This window comes from Mixophyes fleayi, chromosome 6 (genome assembly GCF_038048845.1).
Source record: "Mixophyes fleayi isolate aMixFle1 chromosome 6, aMixFle1.hap1, whole genome shotgun sequence".
NCBI lineage: Eukaryota > Metazoa > Chordata > Amphibia > Anura > Limnodynastidae > Mixophyes > Mixophyes fleayi.
In genome coordinates this window covers 224025197-224049067 of record NC_134407.1, presented here as the reverse complement: position 1 = coordinate 224049067, position 23871 = coordinate 224025197, and the positions used below count along the sequence as shown (strand labels likewise).

The window sequence follows — 23871 nt, the reverse complement described above, 5'->3', positions numbered from 1 at the left end:
TGGTATAAGGATAGGACACTGTATATACTATAGATATAAGGACAGGTCACTGTATATAATATAGATATAGATGTAGGGACAGGATACTGTACATACTATAGATATAGATGTAAGGACAGGACACTGTATATACTATAGATATAGATATAAGGACAGGACACTGTATATACTATAGATATAGATGTAGGGACAGCACACTGTATATACTATAGATATAGATGTAGGGAAAGGACACTGTATATACAATAGATATAGGTATAAGGATAGGACACTGTATATACTATAGATATAAGGACAGGACACTGTATATAATATAGATATAGATGTAAGGACAGGACACTGTATATGTTATAGATATAAGGACAGGACACTGTATATACTATAGATATAGATGTAGGGACAGGACACCGTATATACTATAGATATAGATATAAGGACAGGACACTGTATATACTATAGATATAGGTATAAGGATAGGACACTGTATATACTATAGATATAAGGACAGGACACTGTATATACTATAGATATAGATGTAGGGAAAGGACACTGTATATACAATAGATATAGGTATAAGGATAGGACACTGTATATACTATAGATATAAGGACAGGACACTGTATATAATATAGATATAGATGTAAGGACAGGACACTGTATATACTATAGATATAAGGACAGGACACTGTATATACTATAGATATAGATGTAGGGACAGGACACCGTATATACTATAGATATAGATATAAGGACAGGACACTGTATATACTATAGATATAGATGTAAGGACAGGACACTGTATATACTATAGATATAGGTATAAGGATAGGACACTGTATATACTATAGATATAGGTATAAGGACAGGACACTGTATATAATATAGATATAAGGATAGGATACTGTATATACTATAGATATAGATGTAAGGACAGGACACTGTATATACTATAGATATAGGTATAAGGATAGGACACTGTATATACTATAGATATAGATATAAGGACAGGACACTGTATATACTATAGATATAGATGTAAGGACAGGACACTGTATATACTATAGATATAGGTATAAGGACAGGACACTGTATATAATATAGATATAGGTATAAGGATAGGACACTGTATATACTATATATATAGGTATAAGGACAGGACACTGTATATAATATAGATATAAGGACAGGACACTGTATATACTATAGATATAGATGTAAGGACAGGACACTGTATATACTATAGATATAGGTATAAGGATAGGACACTGTATATACTATAGATATAGATATAAGGACAGGACACTGTATATACTATAGATATAGATGTAAGGACAGGACACTGTATATACTATAGATATAGGTATAAGGACAGGACACTGTATATAATATAGATATAGGTATAAGGATAGGACACTGTATATACTATAGATATAAGGATAGGATACTGTATATACTATAGATATAAGGACAGGACACTGTATATAATATAGATATAGGTATAAGGATAGGACACTGTATATACTATAGATATAAGGACAGGACACTGTATATACTATAGATATAGATGTAGGGACAGGACACTGTATATACTATAGATATAGGTATAAGGATAGGACACTGTATTTACTATAGATATAAGGACAGGACACTGTATATACTATAGATATAAGGACAGGACACTGTATATAATATAGATATAGATGTAGGGACAGGACACTGTATATACTATAGATATAGATGTAAGGACAGGACACTGTATATACTATAGATATAGATATAAGGACATGACACTGTATATACTATAGATATAAGGATAGCACACTGTATATACTGTAGATATAGATGTAAGGACAGGACACTGTATATACTATAGATATAGGTATAAGGATAGGACACTGTATATACTATAGATATAAGGACAGGACACTGCATATAATATAGATATAGGTATAAGGATAGGACACTGTATATACTATAGATATAAGGACAGGACACTGTATATAATATAGATATAGATGTAGGGACAGGATACTGTATATACTATAGATATAGATGTAAGGACAGGACACTGTATATACTATAGATATAGATGTAGGGACAGGACGCTGTATATACTATAGATATAGATATAAGGACAGGACACTGTATATACTATAGATATAAGGACAGGACACTGTATATAATATAGATATAGGTATAAGGACAGGACACTGTATATACTATAGATATAGATGTAGGGACAGGACACTGTATATACTATAGATATAGGTATAAGGATAGGACACTGTATATACTATAGATATAAGGACAGGATACTGTATATAATATAGATATAGGTATAAGGATAGGACACTGTATATACTATAGATATAAGCACAGGACACTGTATATACTATAGATATAAGGACAGGACACTGTATATAATATAGATATAGATGTAAGGACAGGACACTGTATATACTATAGATATAAGGACAGGACACTGTATATAATATAGATATAGGTATAAGGATAGGACACTGTATATACTATAGATATAAGGACAGGACACTGTATATAATATAGATATAGATGTAAGAACAGGACACTGTATATACTATAGATATAAGGACAGGACACTGTATATAATATAGATATAGGTATAAGGATAGGACACTGTATATACTATAGATATAAGGACAGGACACTGTATATAATATAGATATAGATGTAAGAACAGGACACTGTATATAATATATATATAGATGTAGGGACAGGATACTGTATATACTATAGATATAGATGTAAGGACAGGACACTGTATATACTATAGATATAGATGTAGGGACAGGACGCTGTATATACTATAGATATAGATGTAGGGACAGCACACTGTATATACCAGTGGTTCCCAAACTTTCTCAGCTTGAGGCACCCTTAGGGTCACCATAACTTTTCCAAGGCACCCCTAAGCAAAAATAATTACCGGGTAGTCCTGTTTTTTAAGTAGTTGGGTCAAAATGACGTAAGATGTATTTAGACCCCTTCACCATCACATTGTGCCCCTTCATCATATCACTCTGTATCCCCTTCTCTATCTCACACCCTGTGTCCCCCTCTTCGCCATCACACACCCTGTGTCCCCCTCTACGCCATCTCACACCCTGTGTCCCCCTCTTCGCCATCTCACACCATGTCCCCCTCTTCGCCATCTCACACCCTGTGTCCACCTCTACGCCATCTCACACCGTGTCCCCCTCTTCGCCATCTCACACCATGTCCCCCTCTTCGCCATCTCACACCCTGTGTCCCCCTCTTCGCCATCTCACACTCTGTGTCCCTCTTCATCAGCTCACACTCTGACCCCCCTTTAGCGTCTCTCTCTGTCCCCCTCCTTCGGCGTCTCTCTGCCCCCCTCCTTCAGCGTCTCTCTGCGCCCTCCTTCAGCCTCTCTGTGTCCCCCTTCAGTGTCTCTCTATCCCCTTCAGCCTCTCTGTGTCTCCCTTCAGTGTCTCTCAGTGCCCCCCTTCACTTCCTTTACTTACCTTCTTCCCTGACGTCTTCTCTGCTGCTGCTCCTCACTGAGGCTGTCGGACATGATGACGTCACGCCCAGCAGTCAGTGAGGAGGAGGATCCGGCTCTGGACGATGGGTAAGTTTGTTTTTTTTGCTTTGTTTTTGTTTGTTTTTTTGTTTTTCTAGGACGATCGCGGCACCCCTGTGACAACGCCGCGGCACCCCAGGGAGCCGCCGGTATATACTATAGATGTAGGGACAGGACACTGTATATACTATAGATATAAGGACAGGACACTGTATATACTATAGATATAGGTATAAGGATAGGACACTGTATATACTATAGATATATGGACAGGACACTGTATATAATATAGATATAGATGTAGGGACAGGATACTGTACATACTATAGATATAGATGTAAGGACAGGACACTGTATATACTATAGATATAGATATAAGGACAGGACACTGTATATAATATAGATATAGATGTAAGGACAGGACACTGTATATAATATAGAAATAGATGTAGGGACAGGACACTGTATATACTATAGATATAGATATAGATGTAGGGACAGGACGCTGTATATACTATAGATATAGTTGTAGGGACAGCACACTGTATATACTATAGATATAGATGTAGGGACAGGACACTGTATATACAATAGATATAGGTATAAGGATAGGACACTGTATATACTATAGATATAAGGACAGGACACTGTATATACTATAGATATAGATGTAAGGACAGGACACTGTATATACTATAGATATAGATGTAGGGACAGGACACTGTATATACTATAGATATAGATATAAGGACAGGACACTGTATATACTATAGATATAGATGTAAGGACAGGACACTGTATATACTGTAGGTATAGGTATAAGGATAGGACACTGTATATACTATAGATATAAGGACAGGACACTGTATATAATATAGATATAGATATAAGGATAGGACACTGTATATACTATAGATATAAGGACAGGATACTGTATATACTATAGATATAAGGACAGGACACTGTATATGATATAGGTATAAGGATAGGACACTGTATATACTATAGATATAAGGACAGGACACTGTATATAATATAGATGTAAGGACAGGACACTGTATATAATATAGATATAGATGTAAGGACAGGACACTGGATATACTATAGATATAAGGACAGGACACTGGATATAATATAGATATAGATGTAAGGACAGGACACTGGATATACTATAGATATAAGGACAGGACACTGTATATACTATAGATATAGATGTAGGGACAGGACACTGTATATACTATAGATATAGATGTAGGGACAGAACACTGTATATACTATAGATATAGATGTAAGGACAGGACACTGTATATACCATAGATATAAGGACAGGACACTGTATATAATATAGATATAGATGTAAGGACAGGACACTGGATATACTATAGATATAAGGACAGGACACTGTATATAATATAGATATAGATGTAAGGACAGGACACTGGATATACTATAGATATAAGGACAGGACACTGTATAGATATAGATGTAGGGACAGGATATTGTATATACTATAGATATAGATGTAAGGACAGGACACTGTATATACTATAGATATAGCTGTAAGTATAGGACACTGTATATACTATAGATATAGATGTAAGGACAGGTCACTGTATATACTATAGATATAGATGTAGGGACAGGACACTGTATATACTATAGATATAAGGACAGGACACTGTATATACTATAGATATAGATATAAGGACAGGACACTGTATATACTATAGATATAGATGTAAGTATAGGACACTGTATATACTATAGATATAGATGTAAGGACAGGTCACTGTATATACTATAGATATAGATGTAGGGACAGGACACTGTATATACTATAGATATAAGGACAGGACACTGTATATACTATAGATATAGATGTAGGGACAGGACACTGTATATACTACAGATATAGATGTAAGGACAGGACACTGTATATACTATAGATATAGATGTAAGGACAGGACACTGTATATACTATAGATATAGATGTAAGGACAGGACACTGTATATACTATATAGATATAGTGATCACCATTAGACTGTAAGGACTGACATCCCCAGAACAGGCTGTATAATAAGACTATGTTATATAATACAGGATTTATAGATTATGATGACTATCACACACTATATAAATATAATAAGAAGACACAGACATGTAATAGGAGTTACAATCACTACCAGTCACCTTCTCTCTCCCGGGTGTCCTCGGCCCTGGGCTACAGCGTTTGGTGAGATTGGCTACAACAAAATGGCTGCCGGAGACTCCTTCTGCAGGGACAGGTCACATGGCTGTGTCACATGACATCCGGGACATTACTGCCAGCTCCCTGCTGTCCTGTGTAGCAGAGAGTGTACATAGAGATACATTGTGTCCTGTCTGATACCTACAGCAGCTGGATTATTACCAGGATCACTGAGTGTACAATGAGGACACACATGATGTATGTAGGGGATACAGCTTCATTGTGTGACTGCTGGATATGGTGCTGATCACTGCATGAGGGGAAGATGGGATTATATATATATATATATATCTCTGTATATTATACTTACTATATACTATTATACTTACTATATACTATTAGACTTAGACTATAAACTATTATTCTTACTTTATACTATTATACTTTATACTATAATACTTATTTTATGCTATTATACTTTATACTGTATACTATTATGTTTACTGATATGACTGGAGAGGTGAGGGAGTCTGTGACATCACTGTTATCTGTAGTAATATAACAGGATATGACTGGAGAGGTGAGGGAGTCTGTGACATCACTGTTATCTGTAGTAATATAACAGGATATGACTGGAGAGGTGAGGAGTCTGTGATATCACTGTTATCTGTAGTAATATAACAGGATATGACTGGAGAGGTGAGGGAGTCTGTGATATCACTGTTATCTGTAGTAATATAACAGGATATGACTGGAGAGGTGAGGGAGTCTGTGATATCACTGTTATCTGTAGTAATATAACAGGATATGACTGGAGAGGTGAGGGAGTCTGTGACATCACTGTTATCTGTAGTAATATAACAGGATATGACTGGAGAGGTGAGGGAGTCTGTGACATCACTGTTATCTGTAGTAATATAACAGGATATGACTGGAGAGGTGAGGGAGTCTGTGACATCACTGTTATCTGTAGTAATATAACAGGATATGACTGGAGAGGTGAGGGAGTCTGTGATATCACTGTTATCTGTAGTAATATAACAGGGATATGACTGGAGAGGTGAGGGAGTCTGTGACATCACTGTTATCTGTAGTAATATAACAGGATATGACTGGAGAGGTGAGGGAGTCTGTGACATCACTGTTATCTGTAGTAATATAACAGGATATGACTGGAGAGGTGAGGGAGTCTGTGACATCACTGTTATCTGTAGTAATATAACAGGGATATGACTGGAGAGGTGAGGGAGTCTGTGACATCACTGTTATCTGTAGTAATATAATAGGATATGACTGGAGAGGTGAGGGAGTCTGTGACATCACTGTTATCTGTAGTAATATAACAGGATATGACTGGAGAGGTGAGGAGTCTGTGACATCACTGTTATCTGTAGTAATATAACAGGATATGACTGGAGAGGTGAGGGAGTCTGTGACATCACTGTTATCTGTAGTAATATAACAGGGATATGACTGGGGAGGTGAGGGAGTCTGTGACATCACTGTTATCTATAGTAATATAACAGGGATATAACTGGAGAGGTGAGGGAGTCTGTGATATCACTGTTATCTGTAGTAATATAACAGGATATGACTGGAGAGGTGAGGGAGTCTGTGACATCACTGTTATCTGTAGTAATATAACAGGATATGACTGGAGAGGTGAGGGAGTCTGTGACATCACTGTTATCTGTAGTAATATAACAGGATATGACTGGAGAGGTGAGGGAGTCTGTGACATCACTGTTATCTGTAGTAATATAACAGGATATGACGGGAGAGGTGAGGGAGTCTGTGATATCACTGTTATCTGTAGTAATATAACAGGATATGACTGGAGAGGTGAGGGAGTCTGTGACATCACTGTTATCTGTAGTAATATAACAGGATATGACTGGAGAGGTGAGGGAGTCTGTGACATCACTGTTATCTGTAGTAATATAACAGGATATGACTGGAGAGGTGAGGGAGTCTGTGATATCACTGTTATCTGTAGTAATATAACAGGGATATGACTGGAGAGGTGAGGGAGTCTGTGACATCACTGTTATCTGTAGTAATATAACAGGATATGACTGGAGAGGTGAGGGAGTCTGTGATATCACTGTTATCTGTAGTAATATAACAGGATATGACTGGAGAGGTGAGGAGTCTGTGATATCACTGTTATCTGTAGTAATATAACAGGATATGACTGGAGAGGTGAGGGAGTCTGTGACATCACTGTTATCTGTAGTAATATAACAGGGATATGACTGGGGAGGTGAGGGAGTCTGTGACATCACTGTTATCTGTAGTAATATAACAGGATGTGACTGGAGAGGTGAGGGAGTCTGTGACATCACTGTTATCTGTAGTAATATAACAGGGATATGACTGGAGAGGTGAGGGAGTCTGTGACATCACTGTTATCTGTAGTAATATAACAGGATGTGACTGGAGAGGTGAGGGAGTCTGTGACATCACTGTTATCTGTAGTAATATAACAGGGATATGACTGGAGAGGTGAGGGAGTCTGTGACATCACTGTTATCTGTAGTAATATAACAGGGATATGACCGGAGAGGTGAGGGAGTCTGTGACATCACTGTTATCTGTAGTAATATAACAGGGATATGACTGGGGAGGTGAGGGAGTCTGTGACATCACTGTTATCTATAGTAATATAACAGGGATATAACTGGAGAGGTGAGGGAGTCTGTGATATCACTGTTATCTGTAGTAATATAACAGGATATGACTGGAGAGGTGAGAGAGACTGTGACATCACTGTTATCTGTAGTAATATAACAGGATATGACTGGAGAGGTGAGGGAGTCTGTGACATCACTGTTATCTGTAGTAATATAACAGGATATGACTGGAGAGGTGAGGGAGTCTGTGATATCACTGTTATCTGTAGTAATATAACAGGATATGACTGGAGAGGTGAGGGAGTCTGTGACATCACTGTTATCTGTAGTAATATAACAGGGATATGACTGGAGAGGTGAGGGAGCCTGTGACATCACTGTTATCTGTAGTAATATAACAGGATATGACTGGAGAGGTGAGGGAGTCTGTGATATCACTGTTATCTGTAGTAATATAACAGGATATGACTGGAGAGGTGAGGGAGTCTGTGACATCACTGTTATCTGTAGTAATATAACAGGATATGACTGGAGAGGTGAGGGAGTCTGTGACATCACTGTTATCTGTAGTAATATAACAGGGATATGACTGGGGAGGTGAGGGAGCCTGTGATATCACTGTTATCTGTAGTAATATAACAGGATATGACTGGAGAGGTGAGGGAGTCTGTGATATCACTGTTATCTGTAGTAATATAACAGGATGTGACTGGAGAGGTGAGGGAGTCTGTGACATCACTGTTATCTGTAGTAATATAACAGGGATATGACCGGAGAGGTGAGGGAGTCTGTGACATCACTGTTATCTGTAGTAATATAACAGGGATATGACTGGGGAGGTGAGGGAGTCTGTGACATCACTGTTATCTGTAGTAATATAACAGGGATATGACTGGAGAGGTGAGGGAGTCTGTGACATCACTGTTATCTGTAGTAATATAACAGGATGTGACTGGAGAGGTGAGGGAGTCTGTGACATCACTGTTATCTGTAGTAATATAACAGGGATATGACCGGAGAGGTGAGGGAGTCTGTGACATCACTGTTATCTGTAGTAATATAACAGGGATATGACCGGAGAGGTGAGGGAGTCTGTGACATCACTGTTATCTGTAGTAATATAACAGGGATATGACCGGAGAGGTGAGGGAGTCTGTGACATCACTGTTATCTGTAGTAATATAACAGGGATATGACTGGGGAGGTGAGGGAGTCTGTGACATCACTGTTATCTATAGTAATATAACAGGGATATAACTGGAGAGGTGAGGGAGTCTGTGATATCACTGTTATCTGTAGTAATATAACAGGATATGACTGGAGAGGTGAGAGAGACTGTGACATCACTGTTATCTGTAGTAATATAACAGGATATGACTGGAGAGGTGAGGGAGTCTGTGACATCACTGTTATCTGTAGTAATATAACAGGGATATGACTGGAGAGGTGAGGGAGCCTGTGACATCACTGTTATCTGTAGTAATATAACAGGATATGACTGGAGAGGTGAGGGAGTCTGTGACATCACTGTTATCTGTAGTAATATAACAGGGATATGACTGGGGAGGTGAGGGAGCCTGTGATATCACTGTTATCTGTAGTAATATAACAGGATATGACTGGAGAGGTGAGGGAGTCTGTGATATCACTGTTATCTGTAGTAATATAACAGGATGTGACTGGAGAGGTGAGGGAGTCTGTGACATCACTGTTATCTGTAGTAATATAACAGGGATATGACCGGAGAGGTGAGGGAGTCTGTGACATCACTGTTATCTGTAGTAATATAACAGGGATATGACTGGGGAGGTGAGGGAGTCTGTGACATCACTGTTATCTGTAGTAATATAACAGGGATATAACTGGAGAGGTGAGGGAGTCTGTGATATCACTGTTATCTGTAGTAATATAACAGGATGTGACTGGAGAGGTGAGGGAGTCTGTGACATCACTGTTATCTGTAGTAATATAACAGTGATATGACTGGAGAGGTGAGGGAGTCTGTGATATCACTGTTATCTGTAGTAATATAACAGGATATGACTGGAGAGGTGAGAGAGACTGTGACATCACTGTTATCTGTAGTAATATAACAGGATATGACTGGAGAGGTGAGGGAGTCTGTGACATCACTGTTATCTGTAGTAATATAACAGGGATATGACTGGAGAGGTGAGGGAGCCTGTGACATCACTGTTATCTGTAGTAATATAACAGGATATGACTGGAGAGGTGAGGGAGTCTGTGACATCACTGTTATCTGTAGTAATATAACAGGATATGACCGGAGAGGTGAGGGAGTCTGTGACATCACTGTTATCTGTAGTAATATAACAGGGATATGACTGGAGAGGTGAGGGAGTCTGTGACATCACTCTTATCTGTAGTAATATAACAGGGATATGACTGGAGAGGTGAGGGAGTCTGTGACATCACTCTTATCTGTAGTAATATAACAGGGATATGAGCGGAGAGGTGAGGGAGTCTGTGACATCACTGTTATCTGTAGTAATATAACAGGGATATGACTGGGGAGGTGAGGGAGTCTGTGACATCACTGTTATCTGTAGTAATATAACAGGGATATAACTGGAGAGGTGAGGGAGTCTGTGACATCACTGTTATCTGTAGTAATATAACAGGATGTGACTGGAGAGGTGAGGGAGTCTGTGATATCACTGTTATCTGTAGTAATATAACAGGATGTGACTGGAGAGGTGAGGGAGTCTGTGACATCACTGTTATCTGTAGTAATATAACAGTGATATGACTGGAGAGGTGAGGGAGTCTGTGATATCACTGTTATCTGTAGTAATATAACAGGATATGACTGGAGAGGTGAGAGAGACTGTGACATCACTGTTATCTGTAGTAATATAACAGGATATGACTGGAGAGGTGAGGGAGTCTGTGACATCACTGTTATCTGTAGTAATATAACAGGGATATGACTGGAGAGGTGAGGGAGCCTGTGACATCACTGTTATCTGTAGTAATATAACAGGATATGACTGGAGAGGTGAGGGAGTCTGTGACATCACTGTTATCTGTAGCAATATAACAGGATATGACCGGAGAGGTGAGGGAGTCTGTGACATCACTGTTATCTGTAGTAATATAACAGGGATATGACTGGAGAGGTGAGGGAGTCTGTGACATCACTCTTATCTGTAGTAATATAACAGGGATATGACTGGAGAGGTGAGGGAGTCTGTGACATCACTCTTATCTGTAGTAATATAACAGGGATATGAGCGGAGAGGTGAGGGAGTCTGTGACATCACTGTTATCTGTAGTAATATAACAGGATATGACTGGAAAGGTGAGGGAGACTGTGACATCACTGTTATCTGTAGTAATATAACAGGATATGACTGGAAAGGTGAGGGAGACTGTGACATCACTGTTATATGTAGTAATATAACAGGGATATAACTGGAGAGGTGAGGGAGTCTGTGACATCACTCTTATCTGTAGTAATATAACAGGGATATGAGCGGAGAGGTGAGGGAGTCTGTGACATCACTGTTATCTGTAGTAATATAACAGGATATGACTGGAAAGGTGAGGGAGACTGTGACATCACTGTTATATGTAGTAATATAACAGGGATATAACTGGAGAGGTGAGGGAGTCTGTGACATCACTGTTATCTGTAGTAATATAACAGGATATGACTGGAGAGGTGAGGGAGTCTGTGACATCACTGTTATCTGTAGTAATATAAAAGGGATATAACTGGAGAGGTGAGGAGTCTGTGACATCACTGTTATCTCTAGTAATCTAACAGGAACTTAACTGGAGAAGTGAGGGATTCTGGGAGACAGACTCCATACTCCATACTGACTGTTTTTTCATGTAGCACACAAATACTTGATAACTTATTTGTACACTGAAGTTTAAAGTGTATATTTGTGTGCTACATGAAAAAAAACAGTCCGTATTTAACATATGTGCAAAACAGAAAACTAGTTTGCACCCCTTGCATTGTAACATGGTTTTGTCCAGGAGACTGAAATAAGATACCTCATCATTTAAGATCCTTAATGAATCAGGCCTAGGTGTTATGAACATAGGAAAAACACTATATAGGAAGTTTTCTGCTTTTAGACAAGTTATCTTTGACAAAGTCAAAGATTACTGAAGACAAAACGTGTCAGTAAAACAAGCTTAATATATACAGGCGTACATTACTTTTAGTAAGTTGGCCACGTACATTTCTGTTTATTGAAACTAACCTATAGCTACATTGGATGGAAACCTGTGAACAAAGTTGAGATTACTGCCCACAGAATGTTCACTGCTAAGTGGGACTATAACCTCTTGTGGAATAGCTGAAGAAATCTAGGATTTATACTGGGACTTGTAAGCTCCTAAGGACCATAACTACTGATATATTATATAAGGTTCCTTTCTTTGTGATATATTTATGTTATGGGACTTGAGTTCCTAAGAATAATGTTGATATCTCAAAGGTAAAACGTTGTGAGGATTTTATACGTGTGCTCTTTGCTTGTTCTAAATTAATTGCTGGATACGTGATACATGTGTATGATTACTACATACATTTTCAACTTTTCATTGCAATACTGAGAACATTATAATAAAAATAATAGATTTTTTTTTTTTAATAAAGAGAACTGTGGATTGTTGCTTATATTTTTCTGCCATTAACAGACGCCTTCAATTGTATCTATCTTTCATATTAATTTTATTTAATATATATAACCAATATTTTGGATAGATTACACTTACATTACTTTAGGTCCATTTAGCGGTCATTGTTTCTGTTTTTTTACTTTCCAAAATAAAGACCATATGTGTCTCCTACTTTATTTTATCTCATATTCACATTTTGTCCCTTGTCCAGAAAGAACTGTGTGAGGGAAGTTGTGATGTAGGAGGACCAGAATTATAGACAAGATAGAGCCAAGAGACATTTACACTAATTGTTCTTATTTTCTTCTGCTTGATGACCTGATCCCCGTAACTACTGATTAAAGAAAAATCCGCCTGCCTGCCGGGACGTAGCGGTCACACTGCTAACTGCAGTAATCCGTCTACACATATTGTGACTCTACCGAGCATGCGTGAACCCTCTGAAGCATCTAACGTAGACCAACAAGACTACACTACATGCCCCCCCCCCCCACTCTTCACAGAGGAGGTAAGAAAATGGTCGTGCAGGAGGGATAAGCAGAAGAAAATAAGAACAATTAGCGTAAATGCACGTGTGCATTACTTTTTACCATCATGGCTGCCTTTCACACTTGATACGTACAAACAGATCTTTACTGTGCGGAACATAGCCACTTACACTACAGGATCATTCTAAGCTTCTTCTAGAACCATATACATATATATCCTCTTTTCCATCTTTATCATCAACTCAAAGATTTATTTTAACTAACCAATAACCACCGTTTCCCCTCTTCTAAAGAACTTCACCTTTTAGTTTTCTGGACTGTATGTTGATACATATTTTTTCAGGATACAATATCCTTTTCTCCTTTAAAAGACATTTCCTTATTTTTATTTTATACATTTTTGTCTACTTTACTATAAACACTATTGTTATGAAATTTGTTTCACAGCTTGTATTAAACTGCACCAACACATTTACTGTTTGTAATAATATCAGTTTGAACAACTGTGTGCAAGAAGTGACATGATGAATAATACAATACAATTACCATTATAAATACACTGCTTACTTTGCACACTCACCAATTATTACTACTAAAACAAATCCTACAATTCCATTCCCTTCAGCGCCTTGAAGTTTACTTTATCTTGTCCATAATCTCTAGAGGAACAGGGGTCTCCTATCCGTAACTTCACATGGCAGCTTACCCCAAACACTATCCAAAGGGAGCACAGATAAATAAACCTATTTTGTTTGGACCAAAGTTCATCATCATCATCATCAGTTATTTATATAGCGCCAACATATTCCGTAGCGCTTTACAATTGGGGACAAACGTAATAAACTAATAAACAAACTGGGTAAAACAGACAAAGAGGTGAGAAGGCCCTGCTCGCAAGCTTACAATCTATGGGACAATGGGAGATTGACACATGAGATTAAGTATACATTTTGCATCTTGGCCCAGCCAGACTGCAAAGGTAGGGTGATTCATAAGCTAAATGATCCTGTCACACAATAATGTTGGTCCGGGGGTAGTTGTCTTGTGTGAAATTGTGTAACAGGCTAAAGGTAGTGAGGTTAAGATGGTGGTTGAGGAATATTATACGCTTGTCTGAATAGGTAGGTTTTCAGAGAACGCTTGAAAGTTTGTAGAACAGAGGAGAGTCTTATTGTGCGAGGGAGAGAGTTCCATAGAGTGGGTGCAGCCCGAAAAAAGTCCTGTAACCGGGAATGGGAGGATGTAATGAGGGTGGATGAGAGACGCAGATCTTTTGCAGAACGGAGTTGCCGAGTTGGGAGATATTTTGAGACAAGAGAGGAGATGTATGTTGGTGCAGCTTTGTTGATGGCCTTGTAGGTTAGTAAAAGTATTTTATATTGGATTCGGTAGAAGACAGGCAGCCAGTGTAGAGACATACAGAGTGATTCACAGAGGAATAGCTATTTGCAAGGAAAATCAGTCTTGCCGAAGCATGCAAAATAGATTTTAGGGGTTTGAGTCTGTTTTTGGGAAGACCAGTAAGGAGGGAATTGCAATAGTCAATGCGGGAGATGATTAGTGCATGAATTAAGGTTTTAGCAGTGTCTTGTGTGAGATATGTGCGGATTCTGGAAATGTTCTTTAGATGTATGTAACATGATTTAGATATAGAGTCAATGTGGGGAACAAAGGATAGGCGTGAATCAAGGATTACACCTAGGCAGCGAGCTTGTGGGGTGGGATTTATGGTCATGTTATCAACAGAGATAGAAATGTCAGGTATGCTCTTGTTGGCGGGTGGGAATATTATTAACTCTGTTTTAGAAAGATTAAGTTTGAGTTGACGAGAGGACATCCAAGATGAAATGGCAGAAAGACAGTCAGTTACACGGGACAACACAGATGTCGAGATATCAGGAGAGGATAGATAGATTTGGGTATCATCCGCATAGAGATGATACTGAAAGCCAAAGGAACTTATTAGATTTCCAAGAGAAGCGGTATAGATAGAGAACAGCAGAGGACCTAGCACCGAGCCTTGTGGTACTCCAACTGATAGGGGAAGCGGAGCAGATGTGGCTCCAGAGAAATTAACAGTGAAAGAGCGATTAGAGAGGTAAGATGAGAACCAGGATAGAACTGTGTCTTGAAGACCTAGGGATTGCAGCGTTTGTATGAGAAGAGAGTGGTCAACTGTGTCAAATGCAGCCGAGAGATCAAGGAGAATTAGGAGAGAGTAATGGCGTTCAGTCTTAGCAGTGATCAGATCATTAACAACCTTGGTCAGCGCAGTCTCTGTGGAGTGTTGAGAACGAAAGCCTGACTGAAGAGGATCCAACAGGTTGTTTGCGGAAAGAAAGCGTGTGAGGCGAGTGTAGGCAAGTCTCTCTAGAAGCTTGGAGGGGCAAGGGAGCTGAGAGATGGGACGGTAATTTGAGAGAGAGTTTGGGTCGGAGTTTTGTTTTTTTAGAATAGGAGTAATCACTGCATGCTTGTATAGTGATGGAAAGATGCCAGTAGAGAGTGAGAGATTACAGATTTGAGTTAGAGGTGAAATGAGCACAGAAGACAGGGATCTACCAATTTGCGAGGGAATAGGATCAAGAGGACAGGAGGTAGAGTAGGAAGATAAGAAGAGCGTAGAAATTTCCTCTTCATTTGTGGGGTCAAATGAAGAGAGGGTGTCAGAGGGTAGTGGGAAGGAAATGAGCTGATGGCTTGTTGAGGAAGAGGATACCATTTCTAGTCTGATCTTATCAATCTTGTCCTTGAAGTAGGTAGCAAGATCCTGAGCACTGATAGTAGATGGAGGGTTCGGGGTGGGAGGATTGAGAAGATGATTAAATGTATTGAAAAGGCGTTTGGGGTTAGAAGCCTGAGCATAGATAAGAGATTGAAAGTATGTTTGTTTTGCAGTGTCCAGAGCATTTCGATAGGAGTGGTAGACAGAAGTATATGTGAAGAAGTCATTAGAGCTTCGAGATTTACGCCAGTGACGTTCTGCTTTACGGGACAGTTTTTGAAGATTTCGTGTTGCTTTGGTGTGCCACGGTTGACATCGAAGTCGACGTGTAGTATGAAGTGTCGCTGGAGCCACTTGATCAAGGGCCGTTGCTAAGGTTAGGTGAAAATGAGGTACTGCCATCTCAGGGGATGAGAATGTAGAGATAGGGGAGAGAAGGTGTTGGAGAGAGGTGGAAAATTGTTGAAGATTAATAGAATTCAGATTTCTACAAGTATGAGGAGGCTTGGTTGAGTTAGACAGTAGAGAGGTTAGAGCAGTGGGGGTGAGAGTGTAGCTGATAAGGTGATGATCCGAGAGGGGGAAGGGTGTATTAATAAAGTTAGAAACTGAGCATAGTCTAGAGAAAACAAGATCAAGGCAGTGGCCATCCTTATGAGTAGATGATTCAATCCACTGGGAGAGGTCAAGTGAGGATGTTAGAGAGAGTAGTTTGGAAGCAGCTTTGGAAGGTGGGTTATCAATGGGGATGTTGAAGTCACCCATGATGATGGTGGGGATGTCTGAAGATAAGAAGTGAGGGAGCCATGCAGAGAAATCCTCAATAAATTGTTGGTGTGCTCCAGGGGGACGATAGATCACCGCAACACGTAGGGAGAATGGATTAAAAATGCGAATAGCATGTACTTCAAAAGATGTGAACGTGAGTGATGGGACATTTGGTAGAACTGTGTATGTGCACTGTGGGGAGAGAAGTAGTCCAACCCCACCTCCTTGTCTGCCTTCAGGTCTGGAGGTGTGGGTGAGATGGAGGCCACCATGTGAAAGTGCTGCAGGTGAGGCAGTGTCTGATTGCATGAGCCATGTTTCTGTTATTGCCAGAAGGTTGAGGTTTTTTGAGAGGAAGAGATCATGAACGGAGGTAAGTTTGTTACAAACAGATCGTGCATTCCAAAGGGCACATTTAAAGGACTTGGGAAGAGAGGGTAGACAGGTGATGTGTTTGAGGTTTGCTATAGAACGGTAGTGTTCTGATGTATGTGTGTGTGAGGAGTGTGGGGGACCTGGATTAGGTGATATATCACCAGCTAATAGAAGCAGAGTGAGCGAAAGATAGGCAAGGGGATTGTAAGATGTGTGGCCTTTTATTTTCTGGCGACAGGTGGAGGCTGTACTTGTTAGAGATAATAAATAGGACAACAGTTCATGGGTGTTAAATAGAGGTGAGTGGAGTAATGCAGGTGCAATATGAACAAATTTGTGTGTTGGTGGAGGGGTGAAAGATGACACAGTCCTAAAGATCATGCCATGAAATGAGACTAAGAAAAGCAATTTGTGAAACATTGTGAAAAAAGGGGTAAAAGCAAGGATATTTTAAGAATTACCTCTTAGCAGTATTCCATATAAATAGACAAGTAGTGCAGAAATAGGCTGTGGCAGATGTTGCTTATTGCTGGGAGTTAAATCAAGTCAAATGTAGTCCAATGTTTGTCCAGCTGTGTTGTCTAACTGTGCATTTTCGTCCACTTTGTGAGAAAATCCCACTTAGTGTAGAAATCACACACGTCTAACCCCACATACGTCTCCCCATAGAATGAAGCTAAGATGTAGTCAGTCTAATTTAGGAATACACTACAGATGTGCTAATTGGTCAGCTAATCAAAGGAAAAGAAAACATTTGTGGGAAAGGATAGAGGAGGCCAGATACCTATCATAAATTAGGCAGCAATAAAAGACTGTGCCAACCTAAGTTTAAACAGATAACAGTTTCCTATAACATACTTAAACACAGATTGCAGGGATGAAATTCACAGAATAATGATCAGAGTAGTAGTAGCAGCATGGATGAACATACTTAAACACAGATTGCAGGGATGAAATTCACAGAATAATGATCAGAGTAGTAGTAGCAGCATGGATGAACATACTTAAACACAGATTGCAGGGATGAAATTCACAGAATAATGATCAGAGTAGTAGTAGCAGCATGGATGAACATACTTAAACACAGATTGCAGGGATGAAATTCACAGAATAATGATCAGAGTAGTAGTAGCAGCATGGATGAACATACTTAAACACAGATTGCAGGGATGAAATTCACAGAATAATGATCAGAGTAGTAGTAGCAGCATGGATGAACATACTTAAACACAGATTGCAGGGATGAAATTCACAGAATAATGATCAGAGTAGTAGTAGCAGCATGGATGAACATACTTAAACACAGATTGCAGGGATGAAATTCACAGAATAATGATCAGAGTAGTAGTAGCAGCATGGATGAACATACTTAAACACAGATTGCAGGGATGAAATTCACAGAATAATGATCAGAGTAGTAGTAGCAGCATGGATGAACATACTTAAACACAGATTGCAGGGATGAAATTCACAGAATAATGATCAGAGTAGTAGTAGCAGCATGGATGAACATACTTAAACACAGATTGCAGGGATGAAATTCACAGAATAATGATCAGAGTAGTAGTAGCAGCATGGATGAACATACTTAAACACAGATTGCAGGGATGAAATTCACAGAATAATGATCAGAGTAGTAGTAGCAGCATGGATGAACATACTTAAACACAGATTGCAGGGATGAAATTCACAGAATAATGATCAGAGTAGTAGTAGCAGCATGGATGAACATACCTGAAGATGAAAAGAGAAGAGAAAGATGAGGATTAGTTGCTGTGTTGTCTAACTGTGCATTTTCGTCCACTTTGTGAGAAAATCCCACTTAGTGCAGAAATCACACACGTCTAACCCCACATACGTCTCCCCATAGAATAGAAAAGTTATACAACATATAATATATCCACTTATGTGCTAGATATTTTTCATAAGTAAATGATAAGAAAAATAACTGAAACAAACTACATGTAAAATTTGTATTCAATCCATTGAAAACTTCTGACCTCTCTGTTAAGGAACTTATCTAATAAACACATATATTGCTTTTTGCTCACAGAATATTCCCCACTAGAGCCATGAATGTGGTTTCTCCTATGTGAAATCTCCGTTTTATAACAAGAGGTGAACTACAGGTAAAACATTTCCCACATTCTGTACACAAATCTAATATGGTGTATTACCTGCAGGGACTGTGATGCACAACAATGAATTACAAATGCATAAATAATTGTTGTTTATCCATATTTTCTTTATTGTTTATTAGGATTTCATGAAGAACAAATTAACCAAAGCAAATTAATGCAGGTACACTGGAAATTGTAAAGGGTTCGAAAGGATTCCTTCATTTTGCTTTACTGATAGATACTTTAAATTAGCAGGAAAAATTTGTACCAATACACATGAACATTTTATTTACAAAGAAAGCTTGTACACAAATACATAATTACCTCAAAATTTTCCCCTTCTCCTCTTACAATCACCACTCAAAAATATGTTCTATTCTGGTAAATTTCAGGAACTTTAACAAATATAAAAAAACTTCACAATACATTTCTGTGATAAAGAAAGCTGGTGAGCATATAATGTGCAACCATCACTCTTTCCAATGAGAAGCAGATAAAGTGATGTTGTGATTGAGTGAAACAAATTTTATGAAATAATATTACATACTGGTAAAATGAAAAGCAAGAGTGCAGAGCAATGTAATTTATGCTCATTTCATAAGACATTTTCAGCTATAAAATACTTCATTCGTTCTGATATGGTTTTTTTCCAGCTATTTTTAAGGCAGCTTGAATTTGGTTTAAAAGTCACATTGTACATATAGAACAATTTTAGATATGTAAGTGCATATGTTTACATAACCAGCTTCTGTTCACAAGACTTTTCACATACTCCCAGCAACAATATGATTTCTCCCATGTGTGAATTTTCTGGTAATAAAATTTGATTTCCTGATAAAATATTTTGCCCACTCTGCGCAATACTATGGTTTATTTCCTGGGTGAATTCTCTGATGACGCTTAAGATTTTCTTTCCTCTTAAAACAATTTTCACATTCAGACCAAGAATATGGTTTCTCACTTGTGTGAATTTTCTGATGTCTATGAAGCTGTGACTTGCATTTAAAACATTTCCCACACTCTGAGCAAGAATATGGTTTCTCTCCTGTGTGAACTCTATGATGTATATAAAGATCCGACTTCGAGTTAAACCATATTCCTGCTCTGAATGTGGGAAATGTTTTATCTCCTGTGTGAATTTTGTCATGACTTTTCAGAAGTGTTTTATTGTTAAAATATTTCCCACATTTCAGAGCAAAAACATTTTTCCGCTCCTATATGACATCTTTGGTGTCTAAACCGGCGGTTCCCAAACTGTGCGCCGCGGCTCCCAGGGGTGCCGCGGCGCTGTCACTGGGGTGCCGCGGGCCAGACCTATAAAAAAGAAAGAAAACAGGAACTTACCAATCCGCCAGGCGCCGGGACCCAGCAGCCTCTTATCTCCCGCAGCTGTCACTGAATATCGACGTCAGTGACAGCTGCGGGAAAGAGGAGGCTGCTGGGTCAGATGGCAAAGGAGGGGGACAGAATGATGGCAGAGGAGGGGGACAGATGGTGGCAGAGGAGGGAAACAGAATGATGGCAGAGGAGGGAAACAGAATGATGGCAGAGGAGGGGGACAGAATGATGACAGAGGAGGGGGACAGAGGGCAGAGGAGGGGGACAGCATGAGAGAGGGCAGAGGAGGGGGACAGCGTGAGAGAGGGCAGAGGAGGGGGACAGCGTGAGAGAGGGCAGAGGGGGCAACGTGAGATAGGGCAGTGTGCCTGGATGCAGAGGGGGTAGTGTGCCTGGATGCAGAGTGGGCAGAGGGGCATTTTTGCATACAACTAAATAAGTATTTCTGTCGTGACCTAAATACTTATTACAATTTTTTGACCCAACTACTTCTAAAACAGGACTGCTCAGTAATTATTTTGGAGGGGTGCCTTGAAAAAATTTGGAGACTCTAAGGGTGCCGCAAACTGAAAAAGTTTGGGAACCCCTGGTCTAAACCATTTCCCACATACAGAGCAAGAATATGGTTTCTCCTGTGTGTGAGTTACCTGGTGCATATTAAGAAGTGACTTGATCTTCAGTCATTTGCCACATTCAGAGCAGGACCAAAATTTGTTTTCAATATGATTGCGCCCTTCTTTTCTCTGCTGTCGAACATAGCCAAACCCGTTATTACAACACTCTTCTCGAATTGAAGAAGTCCTGATTCCTCCTCAATATAAGTTTTATAGTGTATTATCTGTGTCAGTGTCTGTGAGGTTTCCTCCTTCACATGAGGCTGATTCCTCCTTAATATCAGTAGATGTATATTGTGTATGATCTGTGGATGTATAAATGTCAGTGTCTGTGAGGTTTCCTCCATCACATGAGACTGATTCCTCCTTAATGAGTAGATGTATATTGTGTATGATCTGTGGATGTATAAATGTCAGTGTCTGTGAGGTTTCCTCCATCACATGAGACTGATTCCTCCTTAATATCAGTAGATGTATATTGTGTATGATCTGTGGGTGTATAAATGTCAGTGTCTGTGAGGTTTCCTCCATCACATGAGACTGATTCCTCCTTAATATCAGTAGATGTATATTGTGTATGATCTGTGGGTGTATAAATGTCAGTGACTGTGAGGTTTCCTCCATCACATGAGACTGATTCCTCCTTAATATCAGTAGATGTATATTGTGTATGATCTGTGGATGTATAAATGTCAGTGTCTGTGAGGTTTCCTTCACCACCTAAGACTGATTCCTCCTTAATATCAGTAGATGTATATTGTGTATGATCTGCGGGTGTATAAATGTCAGTGTCTGTGAGGTTTCCTCCATCACATGAGACTGATTCCTCCTTAATATCAGTAGATGTATATTGTGTATGATCTGTTGGTGTATAAATGTCAGTGTCTGTGAGGTTTTTTCCATCACATGAGACTGATTCCCCCTTAATATCAGTAGATGTATATTGTGTATGATCTGTGGGTGTATAAATGTCAGTGTCTGTGAGGTTTCCTCCATCACATGAGACTGATTCCTCCATAATATCAGATGTATATTGTGTATGATCTGTGGGTGTATAAATGTATGTGTCTGTGAGGTTTCCTCCATCACATGAGACCGATTCCTACTAATCCTGTCATATAACTTTATCAATCTGCTGTATATTCCTATGAATTATGGATTTGAACAAAAATGCCAGAAGAAACCCACCGAAGCGGAATTCTAGCATTTTTGGGTAAAACTAAAAAAGCTAAAGTTCCCGCTGTGTACCCTTCCAACATTCAGACACCTTCCACACTCTCCAACGGCACTTTAACTAGACCTCTTCTACCACATCTCCATTATAGAAACAAAGTGTCCACTTTCTGTTTAAACATCACCTGTATTCGTGGTGGTATTTATTAATAGGGATCCCATGGAAATACCAAGGTCTACCCCTAAAAAGGCTGCGCCCCTTGGTCTACAATACAACTTCAATTAGAACTGATAATGAAACAATAAAGCTAAGTAACAATGAAGGTGTGGAGTTGGAGGTGGGATTGATACTGCCAGAAAACATTGTGGAAGGTCCCCTAATGCTGAGATTTACACCCTTATTCAGAATAGTTACCAATAACCAGGCTTATTTATACAGAGGTGCCCCTTCTGCATTAAACTAGAGAAGGCAGTATATAGAGTAAAATAAAATCATATTTATATACATACACAATGTGGCTGGATCACTTATAAATAACTTATTGTATAATTATAATTATATTTAAATTATTAGTGCTGTGCGCCAATTTATATCATTGCAAATGTACTAATTTTTACTGTGTATTAGAATTGTACTGATTTCTGAGGTATTGATTTTTGATGCAATAGGCATGTTTGAGGACATCTGTTGAGTAACTTCGATAGGAAATCCTCATTTAGGTGAATTGCCTTTTGATGTGTGAGTGTCCAACACTTATTATTAGCCTGAAAGCACAGCAGGGGGCCGTTACCTCTTTTTCCTGTGTGACCTTTCGTCCTGTGTGTTAAAACATGTCAGAACAATGTAAACAGCACGTAACGTGGGAAATCACAGATTAATGTAAATTTTGTTGGGTATAAACTGCATTTAAAATCCAAGTTTAAAGAATATCTCACATGCTGATTAATATTTGAATGAAATATTTCAGACTTTTTGGTGCCTGGACAGAAAAGGGGGCTGGTTCACCCCCTGCTCGGCTGTTTCCAAAACTGTATAAAAAAGAGCAGTTTTGACACCTACTTACCTGCTGTAATTCCTGTGACCTACAGATTATACCCAATCTAATCCAGCTGTACTGAGGATGGGACCCAGCATTCCAGTACCAACGCTCTGCCCGCTACCTGCAGCTTTGGCCAGTGTATTAGGTCATCCACAGAAACCCTGAT

General features: G+C 39.0%; 2 protein-coding genes across 5 annotated transcripts in view; one reads left to right on the top strand and one right to left on the bottom strand.

Moving 5' to 3' along the window:
- Positions 1-5830, bottom strand: part of LOC142160075 (uncharacterized) — a 282721-nt gene extending 276891 nt beyond the window's left edge. For all 4 annotated transcript variants that reach the window (XM_075214978.1, XM_075214980.1, XM_075214981.1 and 1 more), the window contains exon 1: positions 5775-5830. The gene's annotated coding sequence lies outside the window, so the exon portion shown is untranslated. The remainder of the gene's footprint in view (positions 1-5774) is intronic.
- Positions 1-23871, top strand: part of LOC142160132 (uncharacterized) — a 187585-nt gene that overhangs the window by 53189 nt on the left and 110525 nt on the right. The gene's annotated exons all lie outside the window — the stretch shown is intronic.